General features: G+C 48.6%; 1 protein-coding gene and 2 pseudogenes across 3 annotated transcripts in view; all 3 read right to left on the bottom strand.

Annotated features, from left to right (window-relative positions):
- The window catches only part of LOC141132419 (transcription factor 7-like 2), a 1,287,046-nt gene that overhangs the window by 158,061 nt on the left and 1,104,874 nt on the right, over positions 1 to 24,111 (bottom strand). The window lies entirely within an intron of this gene.
- Positions 12,951 to 13,017, bottom strand: LOC141135722 (U4 spliceosomal RNA; annotated as a pseudogene).
- LOC141135291 (U4 spliceosomal RNA) lies at positions 19,053 to 19,164 on the bottom strand (annotated as a pseudogene).

Raw genomic sequence — 24,111 nt, 5'->3', positions numbered from 1 at the left:
GTAGGGAGTTTAGAAGGGACTGGAAAAATACAAGACCTTCCTTCCTGAGGATGCAGAAGTCCAAGCCTACCCCGGCAGGGGAGCAGCAGAAGTCCTTTTGAAGATTCGCCTGCCCACCCAGCACAGGTGGGCGCCAGGCTCAAGAACTTCGTACAGATCTGGTCAAGTCATATAAAGGATCTGTGGACTCTAGCCACAATCAGATTTGGACACAAATGGAAGTTTATGGGCAGACTCCCGGGAAATCCATACTTGCCAACAGTCCCGATTTTTCCGGGACAATCCCGATTTTGGGACCCTCGTCCTGATCGGAGCTCGTCCCGTTTAAATTCCCGGATTTTGCTCTTTTGTCCCGTGAAAATCGGGAATGTTTTAGCAAAAACAGCCAGCGGGCTACAAGAAGATGGCTGCCCGCTGCCACCGTGAGGACTGCTCCCCTTGTGTTCAGTGGAGAGGGGAGGCCCCTCCCCTCTTCACTAAACACACGGAGAAACCCGGTAATGCACTAGTTGCCGCTGAAGGGGACACAACAGACGCAGCCGGCATGATGGAGGGAGGCAATGACAGTCATTTCCAGGGTAAGAAGTACCTGTAGGCTTAGGTGATCCATTGGATCTGGGACATGTCATGATTTTTGTTTGAAAAACTACAAAAAAATCTTCGCCTGCCAAACTGAGCCGCCGGCAAAGTGCGATAACCCCTAGTAACCTATTGAAATGTGCTTCCAATGGTTGGATGATAATCTGAAATCCGGTCACAGGGGGTCTCTGTATAATCCACAACCAGCCAGTGCTTACTATAGCAGATACAATCTAACCATATAAAGTGCAGGATCACAATGCATGCCTGGCTGTGTCATTAAAGAAGTGTGTCGGTTCCTATGCACATCTGAACAGTTTGCTATTATCCTTATAGGAGAGCCAGCTTTGTGTTGAACCTTTTTGGGGGACTTTAGTTTGTTTGTATTAACCCATTACACCCAGGCAGCCCAGAGTCCTATCAGTGGGTGCTCCGATTATCCCAGACACTCCAGATGATGGATCTGTCATTGCCTTGCAGTGAGAAGGGTTGCTGCACATTGTTCTTTTTCCTCCCCATGTAATCCCCCTTCCTCCAGGGGAGCCTCCATCCCCCCTCCAGGGGAGCCTCCATCCCCGCTCCAGGGGAGCCTCCATCCCCGCTCCAGGGGAGCCTCCATCCCCGCTCCAGGGGAGCCTCCATCCCCCCTCCATGGGAGCCTCCATGGACTCAGATCCCCGCACTCACCTCCAGGCTCTGGCTACACCGCGCTCCATGCCGGGCTCCACACCGCCAGCTCTACGCCCATCCGCCTCATCAGTGTGATCGTCATCAGATGTAAGAAGGACTGATGGGGACACAGATGTAAGGAGAGGCTCCGCTGATGGTGACACAGATGTAAGGAGGGGCTCCGCTGATGGGGACACAGATGTAAGGAGGGGCTCCGCTGATGGGGACACAGATGTAAGGAGGGGCACCGCTGATGGGGACACAGATGTAAGGAAGGTTCCGCTGATGGGGGCACCTGATGTAGGGACGGACTCTGCTGGGGGCATCTGGTGGCAAGCGAGGTGGCTGGTGACACGCTCAGGGCTCCCACTGATTCTGCATTATGGTGAGTTGAATGATTTCATTTTATATTACAATGTAATAATAGAAATAATGCGCTTCAATCATCCTGACACCACAACAACCATGGTGCCGGGATAATTGAAGCGCTAACACCAGGTGTTTGGAGAATCTTTATCTGCTGATTGTTAAACTCTGGAATAAACATATTTCTATTGTGGTGTAGGATCTGGGGCTGCTGTCCCTTCATTCCTCCCCCCCTTTTTCCTCTCCATCCCTCCCCCTCTTTCCCTCTCCATCCCTCATTCATCTCAGACTCTAACCACACCCCTTTGAGCCACGCCGATTTAAGCCACGCCTGCTATTTCACATAAACCACGCCCTTTTTTTGCTTGGCGCGCTTCACGTGCCGCATTTTTACTAGGCCACGCCTACATACGCATACCCCGCCCCCTAATTATAATGCAACTCCACCTATTGCCAAAAAAGTGTCCCTAAAATTTTTTTTACAATGTTGGCAATTATGGAAATCACTTCCAATCAACCAGACTGCCATCTTCACTAAACAAAAGGAAGTTACTAATAAAATATATAGTAGAATTGAAGCAAAAAGGAGCAATTCTGGAAATTCCATCAGGTCAAAAGGGGAGGGGTTTCTATTCCCCCCTATTTTTGGTAAAGAAGAAGACCGGAGACTTACGCCCTGTATTGGATTTAAAAAATCTCAACAGGAACATCAAAATAGAGGCTTTCAAAATGGAGAGCCTTCAGTCCATGATTCTGGCAGCGAACCTGGGCGACTGGATGCTATCGGTAAATTTATCAGACGCTTACCTATATATTCCGATTCATCCCGCCTTTCAAAAGTTCCTTCGATTCGCCATCAACAAATGCCACTTCCAATTCTAGTGCCTCCTTTTCGGCATCTCGTCGGCTCCCAGGACATTCACCAAGGTCCTCCTACCCTTGGTTGCATTCCTCAGGGAAAAGGGTCTAGCAGAAAATCGAGAAACTTCGCTGTGTCATCGGAAGATCCTACTCACGACTCTGCAGGACTTTGGTTGGCTAGTCAATTGGAAAAAGAGCAGTCTGCAACCCACGCAAAATATGGTATTTCTGGGAGCGGATCTGAACACCAAATTGAACAGGGTACAACTCCCTCAGGAGAAGGTCCGGCCTCTAATACTGTCAGCGAGGCATCTACCAGCCAGAACCTGCTTGAGTGTGCTAGGCTCCATGTCTGCAACCCTACCCATGGTGCAATGGTCACAATGAGAGTCCTGCAAAACTCCTTTCTAAGGCAGTGGGATGGAGTATCGATGCATCAGACCATTACCATTTCCAGACCAATGAAGCAATCAGTATGGTGGTGGACACACTGGACCAACCTCAGAAGATACAGACTGATAGTTCCTCCAGACCCGGTAATAGTCACTTCGGATGCCTGCCAGAGCGGCTGGGGAGTTCACTTTCAAGATCAAGCAGCGCAGGGCCAATGACAGTTCTAGGCCCAGGGTACAGTATCAAATATACTGGAACTCAGGGCAGCTTTCCAGGCTCTCATGGCATTTGCACCAGCCCTCAGAGGGAAGAATGTGCTTATCCAGATGGACAAGGTGGCAGTGTCCAATATCCAGAAGCAGGGGGGTACCAAGAGTCTCACACTTATGGAGGAAGTCCGTCCTATCTTGGAATGGGCACAGGCACACCTAACAGACTTAAAAGCAATATATTTTCCTGCGGCACGGAACCGATTATCTGAGTCGAGAGACTCTCACGAACAACGAGTGGTCGTTGAGCCTCCAGGCCTTTTCACTTCTTACGGAAACGTGGGGAATGCCAGAGGTCGACTTAGCAGCCACACCTGCAAATACAAAGTGTCGGAGGTTTCTGTCAAGAACGTAGTTTCCTTCAGCCGAGGGAATAGATTGTCTAATTCACCCATGGAACTTCAAGTTGGGGTACATATTCCCTCCAACCCCGTTAATTGCAAGATTCCTGTCCAGGCTCCGGAGATCCTCAGCCACAGTGATCGCAGTAATCCCACTTTGGCTGAGAAGACCATGGTTCATGACCCTATTGCAGCTCAGCCTTCAACCTCCACAATCCCTCTTCCGGTAAACCCGGACCTGCTATTTCAAGGCCAATTTCTACACCCAGCTCCAGAGAAGTTGCATCCGACGGCCTGGAAGTTGAAAGGGCTAGGTTAAGGGAACAAGGCTGTTCTCAGGAAGTAATATCAACCCTGATGCAAGCCAGGAAGAATACCACCAACACCACCTATACAAGAATTTAGAGCAAGTTCTTTTTCATGGCACAGCAGAAGGGATGGGACCCCATTGCTCTAGAACCTTCTCAAATTTTAGAGTTCCTCCAGTCAGGAATCGACAAAGGCTTAAGTTCAAGTACCCTTAAGGTACAAGTATCTGCGTTGTCAGCCAAAACAGGCACTGGATGGGCATTACATGCTCTGGTAATCCAATTCCTGTCTGAAAATCAAACCTCCCAAGAAACCAGCTTTTCCATCATGGGATCTCTCAGTAGTCCTCGATGCCTTCACCAATCCCCCTTTTACTCCATCTGAATCAATCTCTCTGTGGGATCTAACTCTAAAACTGTCTTTTCTCACTGCAATTACATCAGCAAAGAGGGTATATGAAATCCAAGCACTGATGGCATTGGAACCTTACATAGTATTTTTCCCTGATAAAGTAGTACTAAGACCTTCAGACCACTTCATCCCGAAGGTAGCAACTTCCTTCCACTACAACCAAGACATTGTCGTCTTACCATCCTTTACTAATGATCAAGGTGAACCTCATCCTCTGGATGTTAAAACAACCATCATTAGTTACCTTGCGGCTACAACTCCTTTTAGGAAGACGGATGCCCTCATGGTCATCCCCCATGGAAACCGACGAGGTCAAGGGGCTACTTCACGTGCTATCGCCTCCTGGTTAGTCAAATCCATCAAGAAGGCGTACTCCATTCGCCATCTGGCCATTCCTGAAGGCATCAGGGCTCACTCGACCAGGGCAGTGGCGATTTGCAAAGCAGCGACTTGGTCCTCCAGACACACTTTCATCTCTCACTATAGAGTGGACTCTGCTCACTTGGTTATGGCAGACTTCGGTAGATCCGTTGTTAGAGCCAATTCTTCCGCATTATAAGGAATAATTATTATTTTCTTGCACCCACACGACTGGCAAGTTATTTCCCAGTGTGTGCTGCCATGAAGGCGTCAGGAAATCGGAAAATTGTATACTCACCTTTCCGTAATTTTTCTTTCCTGACGCATCTTCATGGCAGCACACAGATTCCCACCCCGTTTTATGGTGATATATTTACAGAGAATGCAGCGGGGTGTCTCCCCTTCAAATTTATAGCTAACCAATCCTGTCAGGTTGTGGAGGTGGAGTCACAACCCAGTGTGTGCTGCCATGAAGATGCGTCAGGAAAGGAAAATTACGGAAAGGTGAGTAGAGTATACAATTTTCCGTTTTTTTTTCTCCTTTTTTTCCTTATTATCCTGAACCTTACAGCTCAACAAATTCAAAGCTCTGTACCTCCAGCTAACGTTGATGGCTGGTAGCTGATTCATATACAGGTTACAAGGGAATGTATGCTTCCACTAAGTTGTGGGGGTGAGAAGCTGGGAGGGAAGGAAAATGCCAGATGCCTTGATCTGAGCATTGGGAATGTTAGCACCGTTGTGCAATGGTTACTTACTTGGAATGTTTTTGAACAAGCACTTATTACATATGCAATGTATCTACTGGGTTACGAAATGGCTGTATTTTCGCGGGTATTGGGGGGAGGGCCGCCCTGCCGATGCGCATGCAATCTGTATGCAAACGAACACCATGGTGGACATTAAAGGGATGTTGCGGCCGTTTTTTTTTTTTTTTTTAAAAAACAAAAAAAACACTGCTACAAACACTGCTGCTGACTTTTAATAAGGACACTTACCTGCCAAGCGAGCCCGCGATGTCGGCCCCCCGAGGCCGATCCGTCCATCGGATCAGCAGCCAGTGCCGCCATCCTAACTAAGGGAAACAGGCAGCAGAGCCTTGCGGCTTCACTGCCCGTTTCCTACTGCGCATGTGCGATCCGCGCGGCGCTTTGTGAATGGCCCCGATGTTTCCTGGGACACACATATGTGCCAGAAGACAACGGGGCAGCTCGCCGAGGAGAAAACAGAAGAAACAGCGCCACGGAATAGGAAGAGGCAGATTAGGAAGACTGCCTAGCAACAGGGGTTTCTGGTGAGTAAAAAAAATTTTTTTTTTCAGATTTTTTTTTTATATTTTTTTTAAGAATATTAATGTAATTTTCTTTTTAGGGTGGCCCTCCACTTTACATTTATGATGTGGCATGTGTGGGGCATGCAAGATAAGATTAAAAGGACAGCAGTACTACAGTATCTGAAAGGTCAGAAAGTAGATATTGTCGTGCTGGTGGAAACGCATGTCACAGGCCACTTACAGGCGGCCCTAAAGCGTCCTTGGGTGGGGTGGGCCTACCATAGCACCCACACAAATATGTCTAGAGGGGTAATGGTGGTGAAATCTACACCCTTTGAGCTGGTCTCTGTGGTGGCGGATTGGCAGGGCAGGTACCTCTTTTACATGCACTTGTGGGGGGAGAACCCTTGTTGATATTGGCTAGCTATATCCCCCCTCCATACAGGTCAGATGTGGTTGCAGAAGGCCTTGCATTTATAACGCTGTACCCATCCATACCAGTAGTGTGGTTAGGGGACTTTAATCACACAATGACTCCATCCCTGGACAGACCAGCACAGGCTGAACCCAGACGGACCACTGCACACTAGACTATACCGTACACTGACCAAATTTGCCCTGATTGACGGCTGGAGACATGCAAATCCCACGTCTAGAGCATACACCTGCCACTCAGTAAGTCAAAATACCATGTCCAGGATAGACTACATACTTGTTTCTAGGGCCCTTCTGCCTAAGGTTATGGGCTCAGGATTTGCTCCCAGGATCCTGTCAGACCACTCTCCATGCTGGCTGACGGCATCCTTGCAGGACAGCCTCTCCCGTCAGGTGGTGGCGACTAAACCCCCACTGTTCTTTTGGACCATGACTCCATTGCCAGGGAGCTGCACTTCTTTTTGGAAAGGACACAGGGGCCTTCTGCCCTTAACATACACTGGGACGATTTTAAAAATCATGCTTGTAGAATTTTGTCCTCCAGAATAAACAGGCTAAAGAGAGAGTCTAACACTATACTTCAACTCACATCTGACAAACTACGGGAATTAGAGGAGGCATATGGCTCCAGCCCATCCCTTGAAAACCTGGAAAGAGTGAAACTGCAGACACATCTAGTCACACAACTACACATAGAGAAGGCAAAACAGCGTGTCTTTTTCTGTAGGCAGAGGGTGTACGAACAGGGAGAAAAGGACTGGGAGACTGTTGGCATATTTGGCCCACATGGACAATAAGCCCCCAGTTGTGGTGTCGCTTGCTGACGAAATATAAACAGACCCAGGAAGGGTGGCGGCTCAATTTAGACAATTTTATGAAAACCAATACAAGTCTCAGAGCACATACACACAAAAGGAGATTCGTTCGTACTTATCTTCCATACAGTTCCCCCCGGTGAACCGAGAGCAAGTTGAGCTTCTGGATGCACCTATTACAGAACATGACATCACAGAAGCAATCGCACAACTAGCCAAATCTAAAGCTCCGGGGATGGACGGCCTACCTCTGGAATTTTATGTAACATACTCAGATATCTTGGTCCCCAAGCTGAAAGCCTTATACCAGCCCATTTTTGATCAGAACTCACTCCCCAAAACTATGCAGGAACCCCAAATCATAGTTCTCCCCAAACCGGGAAAAGACCCACACTTCCCTGAGTCCTACAGGCCTATATCACTCCTGCAGGTAGATATCAAAATCTTAGCTAAAATCCTGGCCTCTAGGTTAAACACTGCTATCTTAACTATAATTCATAAGGACCAAACGGGCTTTATGCCAGGGAAAAACACAGCTATGAATATCAGGTGACTCTATATGAATAGTCAAGCCTGACACGATAACTCAGGAACAAGGGTGGTGGTGGCGTTAGACACCACTAAGGCCTTTAAATGGCCTTTGTAGAATGGCCATATTTGTGGGAATGTTTGCACAATTACAGTTTCGGGTCACGCTTCATTAAATGGGTACAGCTCCTATATCAGACACCCAGGGCAAGAATCTTGGTGAATGGATGGCTCTTGGAGCAGTTTCCACTAGAGAGGGGTACCCGGCAGGGGGCGTCCCCTCTCTCCTTTGCTACATGCGCTGGCAGCTGAACTGCTGGCCATTGCCATCAGAGCACACCCTGATATTCAGGGTCTGCGCCGAGGCCCCACAGTCGATAAAATAGAAATGTATGCCGACTACACCATATTATACCTTGCGGACCAGGGACCATCACTCCAAGCTGTGTTAAAACTCATTAAACAAATGGGGGGATATTTGGGTCTGCGTATAAATTGGGACGAGTCCCAGATTCTTCCTATAGATGCGTTCCCTCCTCCCTTCACGTCTCCTCCATTACCACTAGCTAGGATATCCAAGATTAAATACTTGGGTGTGGAGGTGACTAGGCATCTGGTGGTCTATACTCCTCTTAGCCCCGGTTCACACAGGGGGGGCACGACTTGCAGGTCGCCTCACCGAGGCGACCTGCACACGACTGCCACGGCGACTTCCAAAACGACTTCTGTATAGAAGTCTATGCAAGTCGCCCCCAAAGTAGTACAGGAACCTTTCTCTAAGTCGGAGCGACTTGCGTCGCTACTATTAGAACGGTTACATTGTATAGAACGGGAGGCGACTTGTCAGGCAGCTAGGTCGCCTGACAAGTCGCCCCTGTGTGAACCAGCACTAAATGTAGCTCCCTTGTTTCATCTACTGAAAAGTAAAACGCAGACATGGTCCAGATTGCCATTGGGGGTGATGGGGTGTGTAAATTTAATTAAAATAATTATACTGCCCACGATCTTATATCTGGTGTGGCATGCCCCCCTATACATCCCCTTAAAACTATTTAAGCAGATGGAAGCTATTTTGAATTAATTTGTCTGGGGGAATAGTAGACACAAACTAGTTTGGCAAACCTTAAAAAAGCCCACAGATATGGGGGGTGTATCCCTCCCGGATTTACAGGATTATTACCTAGCCTCACAACTATCCCATATGTACCATTTTCACACATTGGAAATGCAGCGATACAGATCTCTGGTTTGTGACAAACCGGGACACCCAACGTATACACCTGTTCAGGCCATCCTACGTGGGAAAAAAGCACCAGGTCCCACTGCGTGGTACAATTCAGACATGTTGATACATCACCAAAAAATATGGGAAATTTCTCTCAAAAAGCAAAATGTGGAGAAATTTCATTCACACACCCCATTGTGGCTTAATAGTCAGATGCCGGAACTGAAAACAATTCCAGATTCAATAGTTCTGGGCTAGACATGGAATATTATATCTCCATCAGGTCCTATCTGTTTCCGGGCTTAAGCAGTTTCAGACCCTTAAAGAGGAGTTCTCCCTTCCACACCAACTAGCATTTAAATATTTGCAGCTCCGTCATGCACTTAGAACTCAGTTACCGAATTTGGATCTAGGGATGGAACCTCCCCCTGTGCTGGGTAAAGTTTTTGGAGATGACCCCTCCAAGCTGATATCACACCTGTACTACACAATTAGACAACGGAGAGTAGCAGCTGTGTCACACAAAGCTAAGACAGTATGGGAACAGGACATGGGGCCCATAGAAGACACTGACTGGAAAGAGAACTTAGAGGGAACCAAGACTGTATCTCCCAAGATGTCGGATAGACTGACACAAACATATATAGTTAATAAAGCCTATCTGACACCGATGAGATTGGCGAAGTTCCAGCACACGCCGGATCTGACATGTCGCTTGTGCAGGGCTGATCCAGGCTCGTTTTACCATCTTATATGGAGCTGCCCTTCATGTCCAGACATATAGGGCGCAGGTTGTCCGTTTCCTCCATGACAACATGAGGTCCCCTGTGGTGCTAGACCCTAAGTTATGTATTTTGGGGCTTCTGCCAGACGTAGAGGTGGATAAGTATCAGACAATATTGATTTCTAAAACAATATTTTTAGCATGTAAAGTGATAGCTCAGAGATGGATGCAGAATGTACCCCCCACGATACAGATATGGAAAAAAGCAGTAAATGATACCCTACCTTTAAATAAACTGATTTACGCACACAGGGGATCTTCACAAAAATATTCTAAGATCTGGGACAGATGGTTGGAGAATGGGGAGACTTGTATATAGTTCTGTCATTCCCAGTGCGGTGCTCCCCTGCACCCGGGCCCACATTGTGTATAGGATGGATTAATGTACTATTCGATTCACTACACCTGCGAATATATGTATACACACCCTGCAACACTTTTGTATACTTAATTTCGTTGCCATAATATGTAATTGACCTTCTATGAATATATGTATCCAAATGACTTGTAAAATGTGTTTTATATTAATAAAGTTGTTTTTTTCCAAGTAAAAAAAAAAAAATTAAGTCACTATCCTAAACATACTTCATCTTTTGATAGACTCTTATCCTGTGTCTTGTTAGGGGCTCCTATGCTCTCCGGGTGGGCCATCCTCCGACCTCGGCATTCTGGGTAAGATGACTGCAACTAATATACAGATGGTGTCAACGTTTTAGTCGCCACACTTTGGTGTGACCACAGAACTAAGAGTTTTGTTGATTATCATTGCCAGTTTTAATACTTAACGGTCAAATGTGTAAATATATATATATATATATATATATATATATATATATATATATATTTATTTTTTTTTGTAATAAAATGTACCAATTATTTTATCCACAACTGTTCATTTCAGTTGGTATACGGTACTATTAAAGTCCAATATAGCCTCCACTTTTAATTTTCTCCTCATTAATGGCTGTGTGTTGGGTTATTTTGAGGGGACATTTACACTGTTATACAATCTGTACACTCACTACTTTACATTGTAGCAAAGAGTCATTTCTTCAGTGTTGTCACATGAAAAGATATTATATTTACAAAAATGTGAGGGGTGTACTCACTTTTGTGATATACTATATCAATCACTCTCCCTCTCTCTCTCTCTCTCTCTATATATATATATATATATATATATATATATATATATGTTTGTGTGTGTGTGTGTGTGTGTGTGTGTGGCGCCTACCCCAACTTTCCGGGAGCCTGGTGGTGACCATCAGAGGCAGGGGGGCTGACATACTTCATCAGGGTGCAGGTTACTAGGCATGGTGGGTGATGAACAAGATAGAAATTGGGCGCCAGTCACTTTTATGCTTAACCACCTCAATACAGGGCACTTACACCCCCTTCCTGCCCAAGGCAATTTTCAGCTTTCAGCGCTGTCACTGTTTAAATGACAATTGCGCAGTCATGCTACACTGTACCAAAACTAAATTTTTATCATTTTGTTCCCACAAATAGAGCTTTCTTTTGGTGGTATTCGATCACCTCTGCAGTTTTTATTTTTTGCTAAACGAATAAAAAAAAAAAAAAAAAAGTTTTTCTTTGTTTCTGTTGTTTTTGTAAATAAGTAAGTTTCCTCCTTCATTGATGGGCACTGATAAGGTGGCACCAATGAGGTGGCACTGATGGGTGACACTGATATGCTGCACTGACAGGTACTTATGGGTGGCACTGATAGGTGGCACTGAAAGGTGGCACTGATAGGCATCACTGGTGGCACTGGCAGGCATTTTTAATTGCCTCAGATTGGCAGTTGCCTGGGCACTGATTGGCATATTGCTGGTGGTCTAGGGTGGCATACCTGGTTGTCCAGTGTGGTGGCCATCCCTGGTGGTTCTGGCGGCATCCTGGTGGTCATGGGTGGGCATCCGAGGGGGGCTGCGCAGATAAACAATCAGCACAGACCACCTTTGTCAGGAGAGCAGCCGATCGGCTCTCCTCTACTCGCCAAATAATGATAATATATCGGTGCGCTTCAACTTCCCACCCTGCTATGTGGATGATTGGTAAATATACCTGTGACGGATCCTATTCCACACTCCACTGAGTGCCTCCGTCAATAACACGGCTTCCTCCAGTATGACCATCAGACAGATATAATATTATAGCTGCATTAAATACACTCTCTCTATCGAAAAGCCAGTGGCGTGCAAAACACACCTCAAAAACTTCCACCCGGTGCCAAAAAAAAGTGCCCACACATAGAGAGTGAAACACAAAAAAGTGCAACGGGTGTACAGAGTCCTCCACTAGGGAAGGACCTTACCCTGATCCCCCGGGGCGTTAGGCTCCAGACAGGGACTGAGGTACTCAGACAAAGGGTCCATCTGGCCGAAACCAGGTGGACCCCCACAACTGGAAGGTCTGCTGAAGCAGACCGACCCAAGTACAGTGGGGCTCCCCCGAAGGGAGACCCCTCAAAGGAGAGGGCGAACCAAGCCAAAAGGCCTATGTCCACCCCCTCCCAAGACTTTCAGAGTAGGCCCGAGGACCCACACCCTACTCACCACACAGTGACAAAACGTGTATACAAAGACAACCAAAAAAAGACAAAAAGGTGACAAACAGGGGTAAAAGAAAGAGTGGGGAAGATAGTGAGATGGGAGAGTGAAAGTGGCCATTGTGCTATACAATGGCCGGCCCTCCGGCCAGGCATAAAAATTTCCCCTGGTCCTGGCCAAAAGGCCCGGCCCAAGAGGCAGGTGCGAAAAACATGTGTTGTGGTGAAGTGACCATGGTGCCATAAAATCAAGTGCTTTCACACCGTGACTATACGGCACCCCTGAACTGCCACTTCAGGGGCACATTCACCACTGGCTTTTCGAAAAAGCCCTGACCCACAGCCCAGACCACAGCAGCCCCCACCCCAGGCAGAAAGGTATGGAGTTCTGGAAGCTTGGAGAGAGCCCTTGCCATCAGGCTTCACCGTCGTTCCGTCCCTCCTACCTAATTACATTTGGGAAATACTGGCCGCTCCCCCGGTGGGAGCAAGGGGAGCCAGCGTTCTCTCCCAAATAACTGTCCAGAGCTAGAGCTGCCCCAATCCAGGCCAGAAGGCCAGGATCCCGACCCTCCGCCAAGACCGAATGGTTCTCCGTCCCCATCAGAAGGCTTCCCTTTCGGCTACAAACCGCTCCGGGTTACCTTCACTCCAGCAGGTTTTGCATAGCAACCGCAATCCCATCTCTATCTCGCCATAGATCAGGGACAGAAGCAAGCGCCACCTCCTGGAAACTGATAAGAACAGATACTACACTCGATCTTCGCCAAAAGGCCGAGAAGCAATTAGCAATAATCACGCCTCAGTTGAACCTCATTGGCTATGATACTGCCACTAAATACAAGTCTAGTCGATAATAGCTTGTAGAATCTTGACTGCTTTATTGGGCAGAACACAGCCTTTTTATAAACATTTAACACAAGGGGTTAGATAACGAGGTAGGGCTGACTCATGGACACTCCCCCCCTCCCCTCTAGCAAAAACTTAAAAGACAATAATATAATTAACATGTTAATTAACACAACACTTAAGGCAGACCTGGTGACCAGACAGTTCGTCTCTGCAGGTTAATGTGATCAGCTCTTTCAAGAATCATGTATTGTTCAGAATAAACAATTGAGAATAGTCTTTGGGCAAGTTCAAAAAAATAAAAGATTAATATAGAAATACCAAATAACAGGGTGAATGTGGACAGAAAAAGGTCCTTGCAGCCAATGTCCGCGACAGTGCCCCCCCCGTCCCATAGTCCGGCAGACCCAACTAGACCCACCACGGGTCAGCTTGGGGCTGTCCGGGAGAGTTTTATAGTTCCGTTTGCCGGGAAAGTCCATCAGCATTCCCATTCTGCTTTCCTGGCCGATACTGTATGGTAAAATTGTAGGGCTGCAGTGCCAAGCTCCATCGTAACAAACGTCCATTATCCCCGGAGACCCGATTAAGCCAGATTAATGGATTGTGGTCGGTGAGCACCGTAAAAGATCGTCCGTAGAGATAAGGTTGGAATTTCTTGAGAGCCCACACCAGCGCCAAACACTCCTTCTCCACGGCTGCATAACCGACTTCCCTGGGTAGCAGCTTCCGACTGATGTAGGCCACTGGGTGCTCACCGTCATCAGGTCCTACTTGGCTCAGTACTGCCCTCAGCCCGAATGTAGAGGCATCTGTGTGGACACAAAAACGTTTGGTTGGGTCAGGGGCAGCTAGAACAGGAGCTGAAGTTAGTGCATTCTTTAATCGTTGGAAGGCAGCTTCACACTCAGGGGACCACAGTACCTGTCGGGGAAGGTGCTTCTTAGTCAGGTCTGTCAGGGGCTTAGCGATGGAACTATATTGCGGGACAAATTTCCTATAGTACCCAGCTGTGCCGAGGAACGCCAGGACCTGGGTTTTAGTACGGGGGGTCGGCCACTTGGCAACTGCCTCAATCTTAGCAGGCTCAGGTCGTTGTTGTCCACTGCCTACTCGATGTCCAAGGTACTGTACCTCGGACATCCCTATGCTGCATTTCTCTGGCTTAAGGGTTAGTCCTGCAGCCTTGATGCGGTCTAGCACGACACCCAGGTGAACCAGATGGTCCTCCCAGGTATCACTGTAGATCGCAATGTCGTCCAGATATGCACAAGCATAGTCCTGGAGGCCATCGAGGAGTTGGTCTACCATCCTCTGGAAAGTCGCCGGTGCATTCTTCATCCCAAATGGCATTACTTTAGACTGGTATAAGCCAAATGGGGTAATGAACGCCGATTTCGGAATAGATTCCGCATCCAGAGGAATTTGCCAGTATCCTTTGCATAGGTCAAGGGTTGTCAGGAATTTTCCCCGAGCAATGCGATCTAACAGATCATCGACCCGGGGCATAGGGTAAGCATCAGTGGTGGTGCACTCATTTAATCTGCGGTAGTCTACACAGAAGCGAGTTGTGCCATCCCGCTTCGGTACAAGGACCACCGGGGAAGCCCAGGGGCTGCTGGATGGCTCAATGACTCCCAATTCAAGCATCTCCTTAATCTCATGACGCATCCCCTCTCTCACTGCATCAGGTATCCGGTAAGCCGCCTGTCTTAGCGGCAGTTGTCCCGGGGTCTCCACGCGGTGCACTGCCATAGTAGTGTACCCGGGGACTGTGGAGAACATTTCCCTTCTCTGACTAAGGACCTGTCTAGCTTGTTCTCTCTGCGTCGGCCCTAGCTGGTCGTCAAGCTTTATCATCTCTATCCCTGCAGAAATTCTATTTAGCTCCGGGAGCACCAGCAGGGGAAGATTCTCAGAATCTTCCACAGCTGGAGCACATATAGCAGCTACCTCTCCTGATCTTTCCCAGTATGCTTTCAACATGTTCACATTAAAAGGTCCGTCGGACTCTTTCATCCGAACATTTAGCCACTAGGTAGGTTGTGTCACAGAGCTTTGCCACAACCCGGTAAGGTCCCTGCCAAGTGGCCTGTAACTTGTCCTGCTTGGTTGGTCTGAGGGCAAGAACCTTCTGCCCAACCTCCAGAGTGCGGTTCCGAGCAGTACGATCGTACCATCGTTTCTGCCGCCTTTGGGCAGCCTGAAGGTTCTCCTGGACAGTGTCCGTGAGCTCCTTCAGTCTGTCCCTAAACTCAAGAACGTATGCTACGATAGAGGACCCTTGGGTATCAATTCCCCCTTCCCAGTGGGCTCTGACTAGATCTAGGGGCCCCCTCACCCGCCTCCCATACAGTAACTCAAATTGGGAGAACCCGGTAGATTCCTGCGGCACCTCCTGATAATCGAAGAGAAGGTGTGGCAGATATCTCTCCCAATCCCTGTGAGAGGTTGCAAATGTCCTAAGCAGCTGTTTCAGTGTTCCATTGAACCTCTCACACAGTCCGTTGGTCTGGGGGTGATAGGGAGAGCTCTGTAGGGGCTTTATCCCACACAGCCTCCATAACTGCTGAGTGAGCTCAGCAGTGAACTGGGTCCCCTGGTCAGAGATGATTTCCCGAGGGAAACCCACCCTGGCAAAGATCAGGAGCAAAGCATCAGCCACAGTTTCTGCATGGATATTTGCCAGGGGGATGGCCTCCGGGTACCGGGTGGCATAATCCACCACAGTAAGGATATATCTCTTCCCAGAAGGACTAGGTCTGGGCAATGGTCCAACCAGGTCTACGGCAACACGGCTAAAGGGTTCATCAATGATCGGTAAAGGGTGTAGGGGAGCTTTCAGCGGGCCCCCATGCTTACCCACCCGCTGGCATGTGTCACAGGTCCGGCAATACTGTCGGACATCCCCTGTAATCCCTGGCCAAAAAAACGACTGAGTCAGACGGTGGAGGGTCCGGGACATCCCCAGGTGTCCGGCTAAGGGTATGTCATGCCCAATGCGCAGCAGGTCATGACGATATTTCTGCGGCACAACCAGCTGCCGCTTGGGTGGATGGGAGGCTGTCTTTCCCTCAGTAACCCGATAGAGTAATCCCTGGACCCACTCTATTCGCTCCCTCTCCAACCCCCCAGGGTCCAATCCTGCTCTTTCCCTATAGCTAGCTAAGGAAGGGTCGCTAAGAGTTGCCTGAGCAAATTCTTGGGGAGAAGCCCAAGTCGGGGTAGGGATAGTTGGGGTAGTACAGTCTAGGTCAGGGGTGACAGGTCTTACCTGGGTCCCGTCCTCGAGGGAGCGCACCTCCATCCGGGCTTGCTGGCGGGTAGTAACAGGATAGGCTTCCGGGGATACATCCAGGGACAAGGCTGAATTTAAACGTCCCAAATCGTTGCCCAACAAAACCTCTGCAGGTAAGTTCTGCATTATTCCCACTTCCACTTCTTTGGCCCCCGAACCCCAATCAAGGTGAACCCTGGCAGTGGGGACCCGCATAACATTGCCCCCGGCCACCCGCACAGCCACAGACCGTCCCGTCTGCTCTGCCGGGTTTATCATTCGGGACTGTATCAGGGTAATAGTAGCTCCCGTGTCCCGCAGTCCCTGGGCAGCCCGACCATTAATCCACACGGCTTGTCGATGGTGCAAACGATTATCTGTAGTGGCAGCTTGCACAGGGTCTGCCTCATGTAGAATTCCAATATTCTCCTCGCTTGGGTAAGTCACATCATCTCTCTCCAGACAGTGTGCAGCAGCCCGGGCAGGTCCAAGGGGCCTGTTGTTCCGCGCGTCCTGGGAAACATTCTGCGGACAATACCTCCTAACATGCCCTGATTGGTTGCATCTGTAGCAGAGGTCCCCTTTTCCTCGTGAAGATGGTAGCTGAGTGGGGCCGGGGATCGACGGCTGGTGTGGAGGGGCAAAGCTCCGTGGAATGTTGGGGACAGGCCGAGCTGGGGTCTTAGGCTCTGGTTGTACAGTCCGCCTTGAATCCACGTATTGGTCAGCTAGGGTGGCAGCTTCATCTACTGTGACTGGCTGCCGATCCTTTACCCAGTCTCTAATCTCATGTGGGGTATGATCGTAGAATTGTTCCAGGAGGATTAGCTGGAGCGCATCTGCCATGGTAACAGCTTGGCGCCCGGTCATCCAACTCTCCGCTGCTCGGGTCATTTGATGAGCCCATTCTGTGTAAGGCTCTCTCTCCTTTCGGCAGAGGTTGCGAAACCTCAAACAGTGTGCCTCTGGAGTAATGCCGAAGAGAGCCAATAGTCTTTCTTTTACCCGGTCATAGTCCTGGCTGATCTCATCAGGGACATTATTGTACGCCTCTGCAGCCCTTCTTGTGAGACGGCTGACCAGGAGCATGACCCAATCTGCATAGGGTAGCTTTTTGCGGGCTGCTGGAGCTTCCTGGTTGAACATAACTGACGCTCCTTGGTCCCGCTGGAGTTCAGCCATTCGCAGCTGGGACACCTCTCGTAACACTTGACTGATAACCTCCTGCGGGGGGTGAGTACCATACAAGGCCAGTCGCCACTGGACGTCACGCTGGAACTCTGTCGCCTCTGAGGTGTCTGCTGGTGGGTTGCTGGCCTGGTCAATCTCCATTAGTTCGGTGATGAGAGTCGCTTTGGATTTGTTGCTGGAGACTTTTCCACGGGCTTCCAAGAGATCCTTCAAGGTGCTGCGCTTGAGTCTGGCGTAGTGATGTTCCATCTGCTGTTAGGAGCAGGGGGTCCCGGTGGTGATTTGGGTGTGCCTAGGCAAGAGGAAGCATCCCAGAGCTTGCCACCAATTGTGACGGATCCTATTCCACACTCCACTGAGTGCCTCCGTCAATAACACCGCTTCCTCCAGTATGACCATCAGACAGATATAATATTATAGCTGCATTAAATACACTCTATCGAAAAGCCAGTGGCGTGCAAAACACACCTCAAAAACTTCCACCCGGTGCCAAAAAAAAGTGCCCACACATAGAGAGTGAAACACAAAAACGTGCAACGGGTGTACAGAGTCCTCCACTAGGGAAGGACCTTACCCTGATCCCCCGGGGAGTTAGGCTCCAGACAGGGACTGAGGTACTCAGACAAAGGGTCCATCTGGCCGAAACCAGGCGGACCCCCACAACTGGAAGGTCTGCCGAAGCAGACCGACCCAAGTACAGTGGGGCTCCCCCGAAGGGAGACCCCTCAAAGGAGAGGGCGAACCAAGCCAAAAGGCCTATGTCCACCCCCTCCCAAGACTTTCAGAGTAGGCCCGAGGACCCACACCCTACTCGCCACACAGTGACAAAACGTGTATACAAAGACAACCAAAAAAAGACAAAAAAGTGACAAACAGGGGTAAAAGAAAGAGTGGGGAAGATAGTGAGATGGGAGAGTGAAAGTGGCCATTGTGCTAAACAATGGCCGGCCCTCCGGCCAGGCATAAAAATTTCCCCTGGTCCTGGCCAAAAGGCCCGGCCCAAGAGGCAGGTGCGAAAAACGTGTGTTGTGGTGAAGTGACTATGGTGCCATAAAATCAAGTGCTTACACACCGTGACTATACGGCACCCCTGAACTGCCACTTCAGGGGCACATTCACCACTGGTTTTTCGAAAAAGCCCTGACACCCCAGCCCAGACCACAGCAGACCCCACCACAGGCAGAAAGGATATGGAGATCAGGAAGCCGGAAAGAGTCCTTTATCAGGCTCTGCCGTCGCTCCCATCACTCCCTCCTAATTACATTCGGGAAGTACTAACCACTCCCCCCTCCTCAAGAGGGAAGTAAGCGTTCTCTCCCGAAAAACTGTCCGGAGCTAGATCTGCCCCAAGCCAGGCCAGAAGGCCAGGGTCCCGACCCTCCGGTTCAGACCCCGTGGTTCTCCATCCCCATCAGAAGGCTTCCCTTTCGGGACCCTCCAGGTCACCTTCACTCCAGCAGGCTTTGCATAGCAACCGCAATCCCATCTCTATTTCGCCATAGATCAGGGACGGAAGCAAGCGCCACCTCCTGGAAACTGATAAGAACAGATACTACACTTGATCCTAGCCAAAAGGCCGAGAAGCAATTAGCTTTAATTAGAGAATTAGAGAAGCAATTAGCAATAATCACGCCTCAGTTGAACCTCATTGGCTATGATACTGCCACTGCGCAAAGCTACATGAGACCTTAGGGAAGCCAATACTGGGGCCAGAATCTGTGAAAACCCTGGGGGCCGTGGCCAAACCGAATGGTAGTGCCACGAATTGGAAATGACTGCCCTCTACTGCGAAACGTAGGAACCTTTGATGTGGACCGAAGATCGGCATATGAAGGTACGCGTCCTTGATATCTATGGACGCTAAATAGTCTCCTTTTCTCAGAGATTTTATTATTGAAGGAACCGACTCCATATGGAAAGACCGGACGTCTACAAAGAGGTTGAGAGCCTTGAGGTCCAAAATGGGCCTTACTTCCCCATTTGGTTTCGGCACGGTGAAAAGGTTTGAGTAAAACCCCTGGATCTGACGAAACCCTTGAGTACAGAAACTGACTTGGGGGGATTTCCCGGAACTCTATTCTGTAACCGTATTTTACAGTGGAAATGACCCATCTGTCTTGGACCAGTTCTTCCCAGGCATCCACAAACAGCCGAAGCCAGCCCCCCCACCCGTGAGAGCGGGGGGCACCCCTTCACAAGGTAGACTTGGAGTTTGGGCTTGGGTGGCTTTTGGGTCTAGGGCTTCTTCTGACCCTGGGGTCTTTTAAACCCAGACGGCTGAGGCCGTCGATACCGCTTAGGGGAAGAAGCACTAGGTCCTGGAGCATTGGGAATTTTATAAGAGGGTTGCTTCCCCTTCTTCTTAACAGGGAGTAGGGCACTCTTTCCTCCAGAGATCTTTTGGATATATTTATCCAGATCCTCGCCAAACAAGCGTTCTCCATGGAATGGAAAAGCTGCGAGTAGCCTTTTGCATTGCGTCTCAGCAGACCAGTTCTTTAGCCACAAGACTGCGCATATGGATTGACAGTAACGCAAAACGAGACATCTGCTGGATTGAGCCCTTCAATGCGTCCACTGCAAAACATAAAGCATGAGGAATCTCCGACAATTCCTCGGCAGATTCCTCCTGGCAAGGTAGGTTCTTTACCAACCTTTTAAAGTGATCCTTTAGGGATTGGCAAATCCCAATCGCTGCAACTGCTGGCTGAACTGCTGCACCAGCCACCGAAAAGGAGGCTTTTAATAAGGACTCTAGCTTTTTATCAGCCGGATCCTTAAATACCTGGGCATTATCCACTGGGCAGGTTAAACTTTTATTTACTGAAGAAATGGCAGCGTCCACCAAAGGTGTCCCCCATTTCTTCCTGAACTTCTCCTCCATAGAATATAAGATAGAAAACCTTTTTGAAGGTAAGTATATCCTGTCAGGGTGATCCCAGTCCGCGTAAACCACCTGCTCCAGTAATGGATGCAAAGAGAACGCTTGGGACATTTGCTGAGGTCGCAAAGATCCCAAAGTAGAACAAGAGAGTCAAGACTCCTGAACCGGGGGTAACTTAAACCCAATTCGTACCATCTCAATCAGAGATTGGATAAACAATTTTTTGGAATGGGAGGCTGAAATTGGCTCTTCAGTGCCGGAGTCCTCAGCCGAGGATTCTTCAGCCTCTCCTTCCTACCGGTCTTTTATGACCACCTCTTCCAAATCCTCCGCCCACTCTGGTTCCAGATCACCTGGACCCATCTGGCTATAAGAGTCCTGGTGCTCTAGTGACTCTCCACTTGGCCCAGGCTCAAGGGAGGGAGATCTATTACGCTTCCTCCCCCCCTGTGTTACAGAGGCAATCATGCCAGCTATTTTGCCTTCAAGGCCCGCTAAGGCAGATGCCAAATCATCCTTTGTAACATAAGCCGAGGCAGGTATATTAGTAGTGGCCACTATGCCCGACAACTGTAATGGCTCAGCCAGGCCAGATGCCGCAGGTCTTTCGGGAGAAACTGAAGCTGCATCAGCATGGGGTTGGTCTGCTGTTTTTAAAGGAGGTACTCTTACCTCTGTGCTTGCCTTGTTCCCTATACCTCGTTTTCTGGAAGACATTGCTTACAAACGAGGAAAAAAGAGTACTCCCCACAAACTATAACCAGCCTTCAACCTGTCATAACTGTGTCCAAGACCTCCAGACTCATGTGCCCAATATCGCTCTGTGCTGTCCACGCGCACGCCAGGAGCCTTATCCTTATAAAGCCTTAGCCTGAGAGTGGGCGTGCGCGCACAGCAGCGGCGTACACCAGGGGCGCACGCCCACCCCAAATGTGCGCCATACCGGCCATCTGTAATCCCAGACACAAGTTTAAGGTTTACCAGCAGGTTCTTTCAGAGGGAAATATATATAAAACATTCCCAAAGGGAGTACTCACCGTCCCAAGCAGCAGGGCCTGTTTTACCAGGCCCCATCTTCCCCCATCACGGCGGGTAGCGCCTCTGAGGACCTTCAAGTACTGGGTCCCCCATTTCTTGGGGTTCACACCCCTGGACCTGTAAAGCACCCTTTCTGGTTTCCTTGGGCAAGTTTGACCAGGAATACCAAATTAACAAGGGTCCAGCGCCTATATAGGACACGTTACAAGCAAAACTCGCTCTTGAACCGAGGCTCGGGTACCATCCACTTTAGCTTTTGTAATGCCATCCGAATGGATCCGATTATAACGTCCTCACTGGGACATCATTTGAAGAATTTGAAGAGCTTCAACAGCCATGACCATCACCTTCAAGACACGCGAAAAATGTGAGGTACTTCCGGTATAAGAGGGGTTATATGGGAGGAACCGTCTTACTATTGGTTGTCAGTTACCAATCACCTAAAGGTAGCGTATAACCCAAATAGTCATTATTATGGTGCTCTGTGTCCCGTGATGTACGATAAAGAAAGAGCCTTTAAGCTGAACCAGCACATTTATACTTTGTAGAATAGGCTGTCTCCTATAGTAACTAGATTTAACTCACGGACGGTGCAGGAACTCTATGGATGATTCCATCTTGAAGCTTTCCCAGGCTCTCCATGGGTCCCCCGGTTCCTGCAAGAGTCACCTCTGGTACTTCATCTCAGGTCTCCATCCTTTCCTTCCGGCATTGTTTTCGGATATTGAGCAGGCTTATCTCAGCAGAATCTTGAACACCTGGATAGGCCTCGGATAGACCTAGCAGCCAGGCCAGCACCTGGATAGGCCTCAGGCCTAGCAGCCAGGAGCTGTTTAACACACATCCACCGCAGTCTGGGAGGGAAAGACCCCAATCACCTGACTTTCTCCAAATAAGTACTTCTTCCCAGCATTCATAGCAGCGAATCTTGCTGAGAAAGGTATGTTTATTCATAACCTGAATGAATGCACTGTAGGTCATCACACTAATGTCAAATGCAGCAGCGTCACCTACTTGACCCATTACAGTCTGGCTTTCGCTCACAGCACTCCACGGAAACTGCCTTACTAAAACTCACTAACGATGTACTAACTGCCAAAACCAACAACCAATACTCCATACTCCTACTACTTGACCTCTCTGCGGCCTTTGATACTGTTGACCACCCGCTCCTTCTCGATAAACTACATTCCCTTCCAGGAACTCTGCTCTATCCTGGTTCTCTGCCTATCTATCACAGCGCTTCTTTAGTGTCACCTACAACTCTGTCTCCTCCTCTCCATTGCACCTTTCTGTGGGGATCCCCCAAGGCTCTGTTCTTGGACCCCTTCTCTATCTACACCTCCTCCCTTGGTCACTTGATAATTGCCCACGGCTTTCATTACCACTTATACGCCGATGAGACCCAAATCTATCTGTCTACTCCTCACCTCACTCCCTCAGTCTCCTCTCACATTACTAACTGACATATCAGCATGGAGGTCACACCACTTCCTTAAACTAAATCTCTCTAAAACTGAGCTATTAATATTCCCCCCCCCCCTGCACATGCCCCCCTCCATGACTTTTCCATCAAAATCAACAATGCAACCATCAGGCCCTCCCCTCATGCCAGGGTACTATTTGTAATCCTAGACTCTGACTTGTCATTTCAGCCCCAAGTCCAATCGTTGTCAAAAGTTTGTAGAGTTCACCTCCGTAACATCTCTAAAATTCACCCCTTTTAACAAATTAAATCACCAAGCTCCTCATTCACTCCCTTGTTATCTCTCGCCTTGACTACTGCAACTCCCTTCTCATTGGCCTGCCTTTCCATAGGCTATCCCCTCTTCAGTCTACCATGAATGCTGCTGCCAGACTTATCCACCTTACCAACCGCTCAGTGTCTGCCAACCCTCTCCTCCAATCCCTGCACTGGCTCCCAATCACCAATTCAAAATACTAACCACAACATACAAAGCCATTCACAACACTGCCCCGAGCTACATCACCAATCTTGTCTCCGAATATCACCCAAATCGTCCCCTCCGGTCTTCTCAAGACTTCCTACTCTCAAGCTCTCTCGTCTCCTCCTCCCATGCTCGTCTCCAGGATTTCTCCAGAGCCTCTCCCATCCTCTGGAACTCGCTACCTCCACCGGTCCGGCTATCCCCTACTCTTGCTACCTGCAGGCGATCCCTGAAAACTCATCTCTTCAGGGAAGCCTATTATGTCTCCAACTAATCTCCTACCACTTCCATCAGCTCATTCCCCACAGTTACAACCTTTTGTACCACCTGCCCCACCCTATTAGATTGTAAGCTCTTCTGAGCAGGGCCCTCTTAATCCTCTTGTATTTTATTGTATTGTAACTGTATTGTCTCCTATTATATTGTAAAGCGCTGCGTAAACTGTTGGCGCTATATAAATCCTGTATAATAAAAATAATAATACTGACAAAAGGGAGAATCTACAGCTAAACAGGATTAGGAGAAAAGCCATTTGACCACTAAACACTACAAATTAGCCAGACTGGCTGCCACCCTAAATTCACCTGTAACCTTATTTTAGGATGAGTGTATATATATATATATATATATATATATATATATATATATATATATATATGAGAGAGATTACACATGCTCAAAAAAAGATACAATTATAATTATATATATATATATATATATATATATATATTTGTAACCAGGTCTTCACTTTGAG

The sequence above is a fragment of the Aquarana catesbeiana genome, linkage group LG03 (genome assembly GCF_042186555.1).
Source record: "Aquarana catesbeiana isolate 2022-GZ linkage group LG03, ASM4218655v1, whole genome shotgun sequence".
Lineage (NCBI taxonomy): Eukaryota > Metazoa > Chordata > Amphibia > Anura > Ranidae > Aquarana > Aquarana catesbeiana.
Note: the sequence above shows the minus strand (reverse complement) of the source record. Positions and strands in the feature narration are given on the sequence as shown.